Raw genomic sequence first — 15488 nt, forward strand, 5'->3', positions numbered from 1 at the left:
TCCTGTTTTCACAGTGGCCAACCAGATGCCCCAACGGACAGACCTGAGAGCAAGAGCACTCTCCCCACTTCTGATTCCCAGCAACCAGCATTCACAGCAGTGGAGGCAGAACACAGGCATCATGGCTAGCAGGCAGGGATAGCTTTATCCTGCCTGAATCTGGTACCCCTGCCTTCTATAAAGCAGTCCACGTTCGTGGTCTTAACCACATCTTATGGCAGCGAAAGCCATTGTTCTCCTATGCTTCCTTTTGTCATAAATCTTCCCACACAGCTTCAATGGATGGGCCCATGTCTAGTATTGTGAGAGGGGGACATGCCACACACCCTGTCATTTGTGAAGGGTGCTAGGGGACTCCTCTTTCCCCCACAGAGCTACAATTTCCGGGGTTCCCTGGGAAGAAAGATTGATTGTGAAACTACTTGTGGGGACGGTAGCTCTGTGGGGGGAATAGGGCTCTCCTAACGACGTCCAGCAACTCTTAACAACGACAGTTTCCCAGGATTCTTGGGGGGGACACATGACTGTTTAAAGCGATATGATACTGCTTGAAATGTGTAGTGAAGATGTGGCCACAGACATCCCTCTTTTTCTCTCAATCTCTCATCTGGAATTTGGGCAGAGACGTCCTAGATTCAGATCCCCATGTGCAACTGAGTCTCCCCCTCCCCAGGCGACATGCTCCCTAAGCAGGCTGCTCAGAAAAAAACAAGACTAATCTGAAACACAGCCAAGAAACGCCTGCTTGTTCAATTTCCCAGAATCCATTTTCTATCGACTCACAATATATCTGCGTTTCAGCCGTGGATGACTTAGCACAGAAATGGCCCTCGTTGGCTCCAGCTGCCCAGGGAAGGAAAAACTGAACCAAGGGACAAAGAGTGGGGAAGGGGTTACGACAGCTGCTCTGTGCCATACCCCGTCCACTCAAAAGCAATCCAGTAACATCTGGCCAGATAGGTGGGTTGAGCCTGGATCGGCACAGAAAAGAAATAAAGGCAAAATGTTGCAGTGGGCACATGGTTCAGCTTCCTAAAGAGCTGAGCTTTAATCCCGGGATTTTTGCTTTTTGAATGGTCACTTAACCATAATGTACATCTAAGTCCCCTTTCCCCAACCTGGCTGGGCTGAAGGGAGTTTAGTCCAAAACGTATGGAGGGCTCTAGGTTGGGGAAGGTGGATCTAAGCTTTAGCATGACATGTTGCACTCTTTTTTTGGCATTTCGTTTCCTTTTAACCTCACTGCTTACATTACCCTAACCCTCCCCCCCAGAAAACACCCATGTGCCAACTTGCCAACTTAGGATAACACATCATGCATCCACCACACCTTAGGATAACACGTCATACATCAAGTGAAATGAACTTTACTCTATGAATGCTAACGGCAGCTGGACAGCCACCTGTCAGGGATGCTTTAAGTTGGATTCCCGCATTGAGCAGGGGGTTGGACTTGATGGCCTTAGAGGCCCCATCCAACTCTACGATTCTATGGTTCTAATGCCACAATACATCAGTTTGTCTTGGGCAGAGCAATCCTATGAGTGAGGTGCATGTGTGTGTCATCAGAAGGCAGAAGTTCTGAATATTCCAATGCTCTGCAGGGCACATGGTGGAAAGGGAGAAGGGAGGGACATATTCATCCCCCTGTTTCTAGTTTTTTTTACTGGTTTTGAAAATACATACACCAGCTCTAGGGCTGGCATATATTCCCCTGATATTTTGGAGTAGCGAATGCCAGTTGCTGGGAATTGCAAGTGGGGAGGGTGCGTTCCACTCAGGCCCTCCTTGTGGGCATCCCAGAGGCATCTGGGTTGGCCACTGCAACAGCAGATCTAGACACAAGTACCTCTTCACACAGTGCATAGCTGAGCTATGGAATTCACTACTGCAAGGGATTAGATAAAAATAATACGAGGACAAGTCTATCGGTAGCTTCTAGCCAGTGTCGGAGGCACTATACCCCTGAATGCCAATTGTTGGGAATCACATATGTCTGCAAACCCTTTTCTGAAGCCATCTCAGCCAATGGCTCCTCACCAAATCTTACGCCAACAAATCGCATAAGTGAATTACAGGCTGCATGATGAAGCCCTTCCTTTCGGCTACCCTGGATGTCCTCCCAAACCAAGAAGCAATGATGGCCATCAACTTGGATGGCTTTAAAAGGGGATTAGACAGGTTCATGGAGGATGGAGGCTATCAACGGCTACTAGTCACTATGCCTATTATGTTCGCCCTCCACTGTTGCTGGGAATCACACGTGAGGAGACCGCTGCTGCGCTCAGGTCCTGCCTGGGGGGTTCCCATCGGCATCTGGTTGGCCACTGTGAGAGCGAGATGCTGGATTTGGGCCTGATCCAGCAGGCTCTTCTTAGCTTCCAACATTCAGCTTCACTGGATGTCTTCAAGTTCTAATGTTGAGAGAGAGAGAGAGAGAGAGAGAGAGAGAACTTTCTCCACTGTGAATGGAAGGGACTGGGAGTTTCACAGAGCCCCTCTGACCCAACCCTTTGCAGACGAGTGATTGATGCCTCCTTTCAAAACCCACAGAATCTGCAAAGGACCAGAGCACCAATGAAAGGGCTTTGCGGGCCATCCCTGACAGGCCATTAAGCTTCGGAGCCTTTGAACTGCTAATCATTGAGCTGCAGATCTTTGCCAAAGAATAGGGTGATTATCACAGCCTTGTTTGCATGACAAAAAAAAGGGGGGAAAGTCCCATAAAACCGATTTGAATGGGATTGAAGGGGGGGGGAAAGGACCAGAGGGTGGGAAGATCCCAAGACAACAGCTCCAAGGAATTGGCTGAAGGAAGACAATGAAATCTGCCCCTGCCGTTGGAAAAAAGAAAAGAAAGAATCCAATACAGGCCAATAAATTTGCTACCATGTGTAGAGGAATTGGGTCAGATTTCAACAGCTTGGGGAGAGGCGTGAAAGGAGAGGAGGGGAGTGAAAGTAGAGCCAACATTCCTAAAATGGTGATTTTTATTGTGTAATGGAGCGGTGGGGGGGAGAGGGAAGAATCTTTTTCAGAGGCACAGGGCACCTGGAACGCTTTAGAGCTGGGATTGCATGCTGTTCCGTTGGCGGGAAGAGGAGGCAATTCATGTAGGAATTCTCTGTAGCCTTTCCTCTAAAGCAGGGGTGGGGAGCCTTTTTCAGCCTGGGGACCACATTCCTGTTTGCACAACCTTCCGGGGGCCACCTGCCCATGGTGGGCAGAGCCAGAGGCAGAAGTGGGTATAGCAACGGGTGAACCATCTTGCCTTTGCACACCTAGGCTTGTTTGTACACAGACTCACACCGAAAAACACTCAAAGAGGGTGTGAAACAGGCCCAGTGAGAGGCATAGCTTGGGGACAGGAGGTGTGGCTGGGGAGCAGAGAGGCCTGAAGGGCCACATTTGGCCCCAGGCATACGGTTCCCCACCCCTGCTGTAAAGAGCTCAAGATGCCTCTTCCAAGAGCTCATTCTCCTAAAAGCTCTTCCTACTCATCCAGCTGGGATTACTCAGTGGTGATGCAATCACACTCTGAACACGCTCAGAGGCTCCACATTATTACATCACATTATTACATCACACAATCCAAGGCTGAGCTCTCTGTTCTCAGCCCTGCCTGGAGATGCCGGCGATCGAACCTGGGACCTTCTGCACGCAAGGCAGAGGCTCTGCCACTGAGCTATGGCACTTCCCCGGTCAATTCCATTGCCTGACCCAGAATTCTGGTGTTCTAAGGTGTGTGTGTGGGGGTATCCATCCTTAATTAATTAAATAATACATAAATAATAAATTTCCCCCAGGCTTTTAGTAGACTAAAAGGGAATTATTTGTTGGTTATTTGTGTGCTGCCAAAGCTTCCTGTGGATGTTTGCATGTGTGTGTTTTAACAGTGTTGTAAGTCGCTTGGAGACCTTAGAGTAGGAAAATGGAAATGGACTGCCTTCAAGTCGATCCCAACTTATGGCTACCCTATGAATAGGGATTTCATGGTAAGCTGTATTCAGAGTATTGCCTCCAAGAGGTCCTGTATCTTTCAAAGTTGTGCAAGGGGAAGGGAGAATTCCACCGTGTGGTTTTTCCCATTACAGTGTTGCAAGAACACCTGCACTTGGCTGACTTTCTCTTCTCCTAAAGATACATGATCAGTCTCAGGCCCTGAACCTGGCAACCCTAATTCAGAGGGGTTTTACCATTGCCTCCCTCTTTACCACTGCCTCCCTCTGACCTTAGAGTAAGAAGTGACTAACAAATCTAACAACAACAACAACAACAATAGGGAAAGTGTGGAAAGAAAAATCTAAGTAATGAGAAATCTTAAGTAATCCATTTAAGGCAAGTGTGGGGAACCTTTGGCCTTTCAGATGTTGCTGAACTACAACTCCCATCATTCCTGGCCATGCTTGCTGGGGCAGATGGGAGCTGTAGTTCAGCAACGTCTGGAGGGCCAAAGGTTCCCCACACCTGAGTTAGTCCCTGGATATGAAGCCAAATCTGTCCAGTAAGACTCCCCAAAAGTATGGGGCTTGTGGTCAAACTCAAACTAAGTTAATTGAAATTAATGAACCTAAGGTAATAATTAGCTTCAATAGGTTTACTCTCAGTAGAATTGGCATTGAATACTACAGTACCCAAAATCAATTTATACAGTATCAACTGAATTGCTACCAGCCAAACCAGATGAAATGTGGAAAGGTGACCTGTCCTCGAGGACAGGTGTATCAATGCCTACGAGCTACAGTAGCTGAAGGGAGCCTCCATGGAGAGAAAGGGTCTCTCTCCAAATAGCAGAGAGCAGGGACAAACAGGAGAGGGATGGTCCACTGTCTCCGGGTCTGACTTGTGAGGTCTCGGAGACATCTGGCTCCCCGCTGCTAGCAACAGAATGCTGGGCTAGATAGATCCACCTTGGCCTGGTGCAGCAAAGTCATTCGTATGTTCTTCTTTGTACAGATTGGAAATACAGCCTGCGGAATCATTCCCAGAGCTAAACATTTGTCCTGAAACTGTCCCTCTTTGGATTGGAAAGGGAGAGCTAAGTTTTGGGAAGGAAATGGAAGGACCACAGCACAGGGATAGAGCATCTGCTTTGCACGCTGAAGGTCCCCGGCATCTCCAGATAAGGCTGAGAATGTCCCCTGTCTGGAAACCAAAAGAGCCACTGCCAGTCAGTGCGAACAGTACTGAGCTAGATAGACCAGTGGTCTCACTTGATAGAAGACAGCTTCCTATGTCTTTAGGGAAGGGCCGTAGCTCAGGGACAGAGCACCTGCTTTGCATGCAGAAGGTCCCAGGTTCAGTCCCCGGCATCTCCAGGTAGGGCTGGGAATGTCCCCTGTCTGAAACCACTGGGGACCCACTGCCAGTCAGTGTAGGCAATACTGAGCTGGATGGTCTGACTCAGTATAAGGCAGCTTTCTATGTCTTGTATGTTCCAGGTTTTTGATGAAGAAGGGCTGCTTTTAGCTCACTCTGGACATAACTGGTACCCTTACAGGCAGGGAGGGTTCTGCCCCCAAACTGCAAAGGGTACACTTCAAAACCTTCAAAACAGAAGTGTTTCTAAGAAGTGAAATCGTAATCCTGGGCTTGAAAAATGATCTTTAAAAACCAAGACACTGTAGACCTGAATGGCTCCATCTCCACAGCTGAAGTATAAGGGTGGCGTTGTTTTTTTAAAGAGGGCTTCACTGCCACCCCCAAACTTGCTCTTAACAGTGAAAACAAAACCAGAGGCACTTCCAGACTATCACTATTTTCAGGTGGGATTCAGTCACATACCAGCAAAGTCAGATTGCGCAATTGCAGTTGATTGGGAGGTTTTGCTCAGCAAGCGCACTTCCCCAACAGATCAGGCATTTTGCAATAAGAGAATGCACTGGAAGTCCTTTGATGCAACATCATCTAACCTCCTTGCAAACAAGCCAGAATGAACGCTCAAGAAACAGATCATCTGGAAACACCCCAGGACTGGCCAAGCAGATGAAATCTGAAGAAAGACGCTCAGCAAAGCCTTAGGTTTGGAAGCGGGGATTGCAATATATGTTCATACTGCTCGCAGTGTTTGGAGTTGTTAGCCACCTTGAGTTATTTTGAAAAGCAGGTGGGATATAAGTTTATTTAAAAGATAAAAAGAAACACTGTTCCCCACATTGGGTGGCCCAGCCCTCAGTGATAGGCTGACATTTCATGTACAATATGCCTCTATGCGCAAATGCATAGCACAGACCCTCATATGACCATAAGGAGAGATTTTCTGGGCCATCTAGTCTAGGATCCCGTTCTCACAGTGGCCAACCAGATGCCTTTATGGGAAACCCACAAGCAGTACCAGAGTGCAAGAGCACTCTCCCCTCCTGCAATTTCCAGCAACCGGTATTCAAAAGTATACTGCCTCTGACAGTGGAGGTAGAACTGGGTTAGTAGCCACTGATGGCATCCTGGATGTTTACAACAAACAAGCCTTCCTTCCGCATATACACATTGTCCATCTTTACTGGGGAGGGGAATTTTGCCTATATATAACAGCTGTGTATTTCAATCCAGCTCCAAGGCCTTCCATAGGCTTCAGCTTGCTGCCGCCATAAAGTTATTGGCACAGAGAGACTTCACTGTGGGAACTCATGCCCTTGGCTCACTAGGCTCCATGCAATGTGCACACGTGCTCTCACTCGCTCATGCAAACCCAAAGGGAAAAAGAGCCCCAGGCACATAACTCTAAACGAAACAAATGTACACAAGAGATCCCTGCCAAAACATTGCAGCATTCTCAGGCGGAGGTGTTGATTCAAGCGACGGGTGTGGAGAATCAACATTGAGGCCACCACATATTCTGCCAATTGAAAAACAGAAATAAAAATAAATGAGCATCAATGCTAGGAGTACATCCCCCCTTTATCTAAGCAGGGCATGGCAATGTGATTTTTCCTGAAGCCCATGCATAGCAAAACTGACAGACAAATCCTTTGTGGGAAATGATTTATGTGGATCCCAGCTTTGCATGCTGATGTACCCCCCCCCCCCGCAAAACTCCTTTCCTTCCACCTTCCTTAGAAACTCCCTGGAACATCTTTCAGAAGTGTGGAAGTATAGCCGCCTAACTAGAAGTTAATCTGGAGGTGGACAGTTTGGTGAGAGGGAGTGTATTTTTAAGGAGGGTTAAAACCAGCAGCTGATTCATCAGCCAAATAACATTGCCAATAACCTACATAAGTTACTAGACCACTGTTTTTACTAGACCACCTGCCCAGACATAACTTTTAAACGACATTGAAATCACATGGCTTCCCCCAAAGAATCATGGGAACTGCAGTTTACCTCTCAAACAATTCCTAGCACCCTTTACATTTCCCAGGATTATTTGGGGTAGTCGTGTGGTGTGTATGCAGCTTTAGCTGTTGACCGACAGAGGAGAAGGACTGGGTCCTTCAGAGCCATAAGCAACTGGCTATTTACAAACTTAATTTAAAAATTGGTTCTTTTCAAGCTTGTATCCAATGCTTCCAACTAAGGTCAGATCCAAAATCCATCATAAACCCAATATACTGTTTCTTCAGCAGAGATAGACAAAGCTGTCAATTGCAATTTCTCTCACTTTCTCTTCCCCCCCCCCGTCTCACATTTTGTTCAACCCATTTCTTCATCAGTTTGCAAACTTTTTTAACTCCACAAAAATCTGTACACAGTTTGCATGCGTTTCTCCCTAGTGCACACAATTTTTCTTTGCAACCAATTTCCCCTAACGTTACGGATTTTTTGTTCCCTAATATAATGCATGCCAGTTTCATAAATGTATACTTTTTTGTTTGCAAACCTTCACCAAATATGCTTTTTTGTACACTTTTTTTGGAGGGGGGGTTTGGAGAACTACACTGCAACACTTGAAAAAGTGTAACTTCTGAAAGGTAGCTTCATCTTTCTGTTTGTGTACCGATCCAAGAAGTGCAAATTTAGATAGGTTTGCATTCAAATGAGGACTGAACGGATTCCCCCTCCTTCCCACTCCTCAGACATTCTGATGGTGCGCTAAGTAAACAGATGTGTAGTTTGTTTATTAAATTTATATCCCGCCCTTCCTCCTAGACAGAATCCAAGAGAGCCTTTGGCCTGGTACAGGTATGTGGTTCTAATGTTTGCTGCTCCCCACCGCAAAATTTACCTCCACCAAAGTTTGATGCTGGAGGGGGATATATTTCATGGCACAGCATCTCTTGGGCATGCAGAAGGTCCCAGGTTCAGTCCTCTGCATCTCCAGGTAGGGCTGGAAAGGAGCCAGGCACTGCGGAACAGGCCCTCTTACAGGTGCCACATAATACTCATGCCACTTTTGTAAGAAAACTTTCATTGCAGCGGCATGTCCACTTTGGAACTCCCTGCTTACTGACATCAGGCAGGCACTGTTGCTGTATTCCTGCTTAAAACGTTTTTGTTTCGGCAAGCCTATCCAGACACATAAGATGTTGATCTGTCATTGTCGTTTTTAGCTATCGGAAGTGGACTGCCTTCAAGTTGATCTTGACTTATGGTGACCTTATGAATGTTCATGGTAAGTGGTATTCAGAGGGGGTTTACCATCACCTTCCTCTGAGGCTGAGAGGCAGTGACTGGCCCAAGGTCATCCAGGAAGCGTCATGGCTGTGCCGGGATTCGAACCCTGGTCTCCCAGGTCGTAGTCCAGCACCTTAACCACTACACCACACTGACTCTCTTTTAGCGATTAGCTGTTCCAAATATGTTTTTAGTTAGCTGTTTTTAACTGCTTTGTTGATAATTTTATCAACAAATAAAAATTTGTGCTGCCTGGGGCTCCTGCTGGGAGGAAGGGTGGGATATAAACCAACCAAATAAATATTTTTAACATTTTTTGTAAACTGTTTAGAAGCTTTTACATTCAAGCAGTGCATAAGTTTTATTAATCAAATAAATGAATTAAAAAACCATCTGAAACCCTGGAGAACAACTGCTAGTCAGTATTGACAATGATGAGCTTAGATGGACCGATGGTCTGACTCAGTGCAAGGCAAGATACCTTCCTCTGTTGTTTATGCAATTGGGATTGGGAGGAGACAACCCCACGTGCCTTGTTCCCATCACAATCATAGGTGTGTATGTGTGCGTGCCTGTGTGTGGAGGGTGTGTGTGAATGTGAATGAGTGAGTGCATGATTGACCCGTCCTCCAGCTGCACCCTCTGCCATGCGGCCCCTGACTTCCTGCCCGCTGCTGCATGTGGCCCACCCCTGCCCTATACAGATAGCCAGATTGTGTTTTTGCGCTAATGACTCTGCGACTTCATCATCGAAGGAAAGATGTCCCTTTGGAATTCAGTCCCGCTGCAATGTCACAGGCGCACACATTGGAAGCCCTTGTGGAAGGGACAGAGCCCTCTTTCCTTCCCTTTTCTGTTTGGGGCGGATGCAAAACAAGGCAGACTCTCACACAAAGAACTCTTAGGACTTCAATCAAGGATCCCCTGCTGTTCTTTATCTATAAAAATGACAGTGTTACGGGATTTCCGTTCTTAATTACAATATTTGACAATTGCAGGTTGCAGAGCCTTTAAAACTCTTTTACGAGTGAATGTTGAGTCCTGGTGAAGTCAGTCCAGTTCCTCCGTGGCTAGCCAGCCATGGCCAGGGTGTTTCCTGTTCCCAGCTTGTTGGTTGCATTAAGGTACCACAACTCTGATTTGCGACGCTTCTCCCTTCCCAAAACTCTGCCCATGCAGCTCATCCAAGGCAACAGCTCCTCTCACTCCTCCTCCAGAACCTGTCAGTCCTCCTGGCCGGGTAATTCCAGTACCACTGTTATTTGCACACATAGACACGCACACCTCACATTGAAGGACCAAGACCTCCTCCAAGCTCACATCACATCAAGGTGAAAAGTTGTAAGGGCTGTCCTATACTGACCCAGCCAGATCCTTGATCCATCAAGGCCACCGTTGCCACTCTATACAGCAGCCTTCCCCAACCTGATGCTTTCCAGATGCTTTGGACCACAAAGTCCCCAGCCAGTACAATCCAAACTTCAAGAGAGCACCAGGTTGGAGAGGGGTGGTCTTTAGACAGCATGTCTCCAGGACCTCAGGTAGAGAGAAGTCGTTCATCTGGGGAAATTCTACTTGTGGTACTACACCCTACAGAACATCATAGGATGATGGCCCCCAAATGGGCATTTTCTGCTGTTGCCCCTACACTGTGGAAATGCCCCTCCCTCTGCCCTACAGGAAGCAGCAATTCAGATGTCTTGCAAAGACAGAGCCTTTTTTTGCCCAGGCTTTTCCTGACCCATAAGACTGGACCCTGTTTTACACGTTCAGATCTCCTGAATTTCCGTTTTATTTGCTTCTACGTGCTTTTATGTTGCTATGCTTTTGTTTTAACAAGTTCAATGAATTATTGTTTGTCTGTTCAACTGCACACTGCTTAGAGCTTTTCAAAATATCAGCTGGTATACAAACGCTTTCAAGCAAAACGCATGACTCCCTGGGGTGCAGATGTACCCACAGAGGTCTCCCTCCACAAACATTAGGCCTGAAAGAAGCATTCTATTGTAGCCAACAGAATCGGTTGTGCTGTGGGCCTGGTTGCGGTGTGGGTGCCTCTGTGTGTGGGTGCGTGTGCATGTGGTGTCCCTCACAAGTTTATCCAGTTTGCGATAATGTGCAAAAAGGTTGGCGAACCCTGCTTCTAACTTATACTGCGGCTTCATCCCCCCACCTCCCCTTTTAATAAATTAATAATAATAATAATCACAAGCAGGAGTCTATGGAAACAGTCATCTACTGTTTCTTGCTCATAGAATTTGGTATCCAATAGAGAGGCATACTCCCTCTGAACATGGAAGCTCCACTTGGCTGTCAAGTCTAATGTTTAATGCTCCTAGCCTGCCAAGTAGAGTGGCCCTGTGTTCTACTTTACAGAGGGCAGGCCTCTATTTGAAGGGCTGTCTTGTCCAAGTCCAGTTTAAAGATAAGAACAAAAAGAATGGATGAGGGGGGTAGTCCTTGAAGTTGTCCATCAACAGATTGGTCAGTCTTTTCCACTGCAGTGAGATGCACTGTATTCCTATTGCAATTGCAACAATGATTTCTAAATGTGCATTTGTACATATGCATTGGTATATGCAAATATCACACAATGTGCGTGTTGTTAAGTGATGCATTTCCTCTTTTTTTGGCAATGCCAAAAACGCACGTCCTACCGCCAAGCTCTGACAGTTAGCCCCTCTTCCTGAGAAATGGTCAAAAGAGACCTCCTCCCCACCCACCCCGGTCATCTTGCCAACTCACTGCCACATGCAGACCCTTTCAAGACCCTTTCAGAGCACAGAAGCTGTTGTTTTAACAAATGCTAAGCCTCTCCCAGTTTGTGGCTGCATATATGTCTTACCTTTAAAGCATATTCATAAAACATGGGCTCCCTTTGGGAGGAAGGGTAGGATATAAATCATCATCATCAAAGCACATTTCTCTCCCCCACCCCCAAGAATCCTGGGAACTGTAGTTTACCACTCACAGACCTACAATTTCCATCACCCTTAACAAATTACAGTTCTCAGGATTCTTTGTGGGGGTGTGTGTGCTTTGAATGTGCTTAGAGGCATAGGGTATACAAAGTGCCAGTTTCAAGTCAGTACTTGTGATCACATCTCTTGCCTGGAGGGCTCAGGCCGGTGATCTGTTTATCGGATAAAACTTCCTACCAATAGGCAGGTTCTTATCTGGGATTAAGACCCCTCTCCCACTACTCCTGCCCCCCCCCAAAGGACTGGAGACAGTGTGCAATGAATCTGTGAAAACACAACAGAAAACCTATCCTTAAAAAGAGCAACAGACATATCAAGAGAAACCTAAGTGCCAACAAAGGGGCACACTGAAGCCCCAACTTCTGAGGTCAAAACTAAGAACACAGGAAGCTGCCTTATACTGAGTAGGACCATTAGTCCATCTAGGCCAATACTGTCTACACTGACTGGCAGCAGCTCTCCAGGGCTTCAGGCAGGGGTCTCTCCCTGCTCTTCCTGGAGGTGCCGGAGATTGAACCTGGGACCTTCGGCATACAAAGCAGATTCTCTGCCATTGAGCTACAGCCCTTCCTTTCCGCAGATCACACCCGGTGTTGGTTCCAAGTTTTGGCGGGTCCATTGCAAGACAATCTCCATGGGGCTCCCTCCCTCAGTGAGTCTATCTCCTCACTGCAGCAGGTCCATGGGACTCTTGTCAGTAGGCCCCCTGTTGGGGTGTGGGCCCTTGGCAGATGCCCGATCATGCCGACTTTTGACACTGGCTCCACCAGTGGGTGTAATCCACATTCTAAAATATCAGAATTTAAATGGAGCTGAAAGACACCTTTTGGGTTGTAGCCAATGCGAATCCTACTCAGAGTAGACCCACTGGAATGAATAAGCACGGCCAACTTGGGTCCGTTAATCTGAAAGGGTCTACCCTTTATTATCTGTCATTTCTGTAGTACTTTTCTGTGCACAAAATGCTTTACAATTAATGACTGGGTCCAGACTCCTTTGTGGAATAATTTAGGGTCACCTAGCAAAACAGTGCCTACGGCCATACAACCCTGCACACACATGATCTCGGAAGCTAAGCAGGGTCAGGCCTGGTTAGTACTTGGATGGGAGACCACCTGGGAATATTGGGTGACATAGGCTTAGAGGAAAGCAATGGTAAACCACCCCTGAATACCTCTTACCATGAAAACTCTAGGAATACATCCAAAAAAGATTCATAGGGTCGCCATAAGTTGCAACGGACTTGAACGTGTTTAACAAAAACAACAGTGAAATGGTGGGCTTTGTTTTTTTAAGGTTTCTTCTTTCCGATGTGCTCTCAGTCTGGAACAGAGTTCCAGTCTCATCCTTTAGTGGTCTGGCAGAATTGGTCCAGCAACCTTTCTCTCCCCCGTCCCCTTTCTGTTCTCTGGGACGGGAGACACAGTAGTCGTTACCAAGCACTCTGCGTAAAATTACCCTCACTCAACAACTGCGCCCAGGCTAGGAACATTGTTTACACTACCCTAGTTACAGCCCAGCCACTTAGCAAACTTCTAACTGAGGAGGACCTGAACCCAGACCAACCACTGCCAAGCCCAATGCTCTGTTGTCAGGGAAGAAAAAGCCAATGGCTCATTTAATGCAGCACCTTGTTGTCACAGTAGTCAACCAGATTTTTCTAGGGCACCCTCAAGCAGAACCTGAGCACAAGAGCACTCTCTCTTCCTGCGGTTTCCAGGAACTGGCATTCGGACGGGGAAAACATAGCCATCATGGCTAGTTGCCACTGACAGTCTTATCCTCCGTGAAATTGCCTAATGTTCTTCTAAAGCCATCCAAAACCAAGACACAGAGTAAATTTGAGTGTTTTATCTTAGAACTGTTAAAAAGCTGGTGGAGAACAATCACTAGGAGGTAGACAACTGAATTGTACAACACTCACGGTCTACCACCTCCTGGTGTCTCCCATTATCTCCCATCCAACACAGCCAACTACACAGTAAGGCTCCTAAGCCAGTCCTGATTAATATGGTTTAATTGCCGAGAGGAAAAAAATCAGGAATCTCGCACGCACAATCCATTGCACTTCCCAGATCAAAGATCAAGTTCCTTCTTGCAAGCTGATCTCCAGTGCCAGCGTGTTTCCATATAAAAAGAATTCAATAACATCTCTGCACCTTCCCAGCAAATCTGCATCAAGGAGATGAGCTTTTGCACGCTCTCAAAAAGCAATTCCAAGACTGGAGCTGAGCTTTGGCTTTCTCCAAAACATCTCATCGGAATTGCTTCAATGTGTGAAGGCTTGGAAAAGATTCGCAGGGGTGGGTGGGTTACGGTGGTTGTTGTTGTTTTTGCTATGTGCTCCACCAAGAGAAACACAAAATAATACGGTTTTTTGTTTGCTTGTGTTTGGAAAGAATACTCCCCTGGGTACAATCATTTCACACTTTGCAAAGAAGAAGAAAAAGTTTAACAGTAAAATCAATACACACATCTAGGGCAAGCTATCCCAGAAACTCCAACTCATAGAGCAATTAATAATTCTTTCTACTCGCCTTCTCTCTCTCCCCCCCCCCCATCCTGACAGCTTGCCTCCAATGAAAGGTGGGGGGAACCTTAGAGGTAAAGAAATGGAGAGTTTTGGAAGGAACAACTCTCCCTGTGTGAAGTTACTTTCCCCTCCCCCAACAAAAACAAACCCTGGTAGCTTGAAGGAATTTGCAAGCAAGAATCCAGCAGAAACACAGTGAAAAGCCAATGGGGGAATTCATTGGAAACAGATGGCGTTTTCAGCTGTGATTCTGAAAATTCGCTCCTTTTCTGACACCATAAAAACAAACCATGGGCTGAAGGAAGGGGGAGGGATGGAGGTAGACCCAAATGTTAGCAAAAAAAAAACAAAAAAACTAGTTCTTGCTACAAGTGAATGCAAGTGTGCAAAAGCCAGTGAGACCGGCTACAGGGATTGTTTTGGTTTGGTTTGGTTTGGGAGGGGTGGGTTTTGAAGAGAAGAGACCAAAAACCTGCTAGTGTGTTTTTTTAGCAGGCAGCCCCCCCTTTTTTGCTGTTAAATATTGAGCAGATCAACATCTGGCAATCTCCATTTAGCTAAAGGTTTCTAACTTAACTACCAGAGGCAGGTCAGAGCAGGATAAATGCATTTGCCAACATGTTCCTCTAATTTTTTTTTTTAAAAGAAAAGTGGTGGTGTGTCAAAAGATTCATTCCTTGCCTATCCCCCCCCCAATAAAAGTCATTTCATCATGGTTTATTATACATCACAGATATAACACAGCTGAGCAACACATCAAACACAAATATATACACACACACATAATGCAAAGGCGCACATGTAAATGTTTGGTTCCAGAACTTTTCAGCAGCAACAACAAAAGCACCTGGAAAGATCCTCTCCAGCAATTCTCTGGTTCTCAAAGTTTATAAGACAATGTTTGCAAAAACAAAACAAAGAATCTTCCCGCCCAGCCAAGAAATCAAACGTCAAAAGGCTTGTTTCTGATCTTGTACTAACAAACACAAATGCTGCCTCTAAATCTCGCTGCCATCCCTGTAGCCAAGCAGCCGTGAAGGAAAGAGTAACTTAGCAGTGAGGGAACCTTTTGCTGCTTCTCTGTCACACACAGAGATGCACAATCTCACATGGGCACATCACAAAATGCATGGCACGGGGAAACTCGTTCAATGCCACCAAATGGGGTAGACTTTTGCTGCCTCTGAAACCGAGCTGAAAATCGTCCTGATCTATTTACCCTCTCAGTTCTGCTAGGATAATAATAATAATAATAATAATAATAATAATAATAATAATAATAATAATAAATGGTGGCATTTTGATGCGGCAGACAAAAGGCCACAAATATTTTTGGTGAGAAAAAAATTACAAAGAGGTGGGATTAGAGTGGCTCTGAGAGATTCAGGCTGGGTGGCTCAACACCGCTAGGTTTTCCAACATGT

The 15488-nt window shown here is 46.2% G+C and overlaps 1 protein-coding gene and 1 pseudogene across 2 annotated transcripts in view; one reads left to right on the plus strand and one right to left on the minus strand.

Moving 5' to 3' along the window:
- The window catches only part of RGMA (repulsive guidance molecule BMP co-receptor a), a 31676-nt gene that overhangs the window by 11665 nt on the left and 4523 nt on the right, over nucleotides 1–15488 (minus strand). The window lies entirely within an intron of this gene.
- On the plus strand, nucleotides 12563–12671 carry LOC133370112 (5S ribosomal RNA; annotated as a pseudogene).

Source organism: Rhineura floridana, chromosome 14, assembly GCF_030035675.1.
Source record: "Rhineura floridana isolate rRhiFlo1 chromosome 14, rRhiFlo1.hap2, whole genome shotgun sequence".
NCBI lineage: Eukaryota > Metazoa > Chordata > Lepidosauria > Squamata > Rhineuridae > Rhineura > Rhineura floridana.